The sequence below is a fragment of the Bactrocera latifrons genome, unplaced genomic scaffold (assembly GCF_001853355.1).
Source record: "Bactrocera latifrons isolate USDA-ARS-PBARC rearing strain unplaced genomic scaffold, ASM185335v1 scaffold_225, whole genome shotgun sequence".
Lineage (NCBI taxonomy): Eukaryota > Metazoa > Arthropoda > Insecta > Diptera > Tephritidae > Bactrocera > Bactrocera latifrons.
The window spans coordinates 14,045-15,495 of NW_017535797.1; the positions used below are offsets into that span (position 1 = coordinate 14,045).

Here is a 1,451-nt window from a genome sequence, read left to right on the forward strand (position 1 = left end):
AAAAATATTATATCTTATATCAAAAGCTGGAATGAAAAGAGCTAAAAAGGARWTAWWTACATATTTCTAACTAARAAACTATAATTAACGGTAAGAMAATGTAAATAAWATTAAAATAATAAACTACATACATATGTATGTACAAACGTTTGTGTTCCCTACCTAACTACTATAACTAATTAAACTAATAAATGTAGTGTTTTTTATAAACATATGTACATACCTACATACGTATACGAAGTACAAAAAAAGCTTATTTCATCTATTTTCTGATGATAATTTTCTTTACAAACAAATTCCATGCCGAAGTCAACCAAATATTTACACATCAACACAGCTGCCTTATCTGCAGTAAAAGGCCTTTATTTGTCCAGTTTTAACTCATTTGTCCGCCCACAAAGCTGTAATAAAGTAAAAATAATTTCACACATACTATGCAACTCCTTTCTATGCCATTCATTTGCAATATTTTGCGCTATCACATGCCACCAACAATGGCCGGCACTTTGCACATTCGCATTTCATTGAACTTACATACAAAAATATTTATTCATATAAAAATAAATTCCATCGCACCCAGTTATGCACAGCTTATGTGTTTATGTACATTTATATAAACCCTTTGCCAGCAAAACGGACCCATGGCGTACACACCCTTTGACTTTTCCATATTTTCGCGCAAAAACAGGACGAAATGGGAAGAGGGAATCGTCGTAGTGCCTTTGTGCCAGCATGCGAATACAACTTTTCATTTACGTTATTTGCATTGTCACCGAAAATGCCTGTGCTGCCACATGCCAGTCTGTGCATCTAACTATGTACTATACTTGTAACTATGTACTTCACCTTACTATCACCCACCATATACTACAAACCATATGGTATGTATTTCYTGCCCTAACCTCATTGTTCTGTAGTTGTTGGAGGGTCGTATTTTGGCAAACGTATATAATCTCAATGTGTACAATTATTTTGCTTGAATGTCAATAGATATGTAATATTTATTATTTTAAATTCATCATGCGGTATGATGTACGTAACCTGAATGGATCTCAGCGAGACAAGCTGACTATTTAACTACGTTCGACTGCCTGTATATACGCGAACTAGTCCCTCTTTCCTTAGGTTAGGTTAGATCAGAGATCGCACGTGGACTGATTATTGTAGGCCCTTGTGAATCCATTGAAAATATAAATACAGATTGGCAAAACGCCTTGCTAAGGCGTTTAACTTCAATACCCGCCAGTTCGGTAGGTTGTCTGAAGGTATGCGCCYCCAAGTGCCTAAGGCTTGACCTCCCAAACATGGGACAGTCAAGAAGGAAGTGCTGGCTTCTTTCTACCGCATCTTCTTCCWAACAACTTCTGCAGACGGTGTCCGGTAATATTCCCAATCTTACAGCATGTATGCCAAAAAGCCACACTACTAGTGACAGGCTAGCCTTACTGAGG

The 1,451-nt window shown here is 36.8% G+C and overlaps 1 protein-coding gene across 3 annotated transcripts in view; it reads left to right on the forward strand.

The window, feature by feature from the left end:
- Positions 1-1,451, forward strand: part of LOC108968692 (GTPase-activating protein CdGAPr) — a 204,431-nt gene that overhangs the window by 2,339 nt on the left and 200,641 nt on the right. The window lies entirely within an intron of this gene.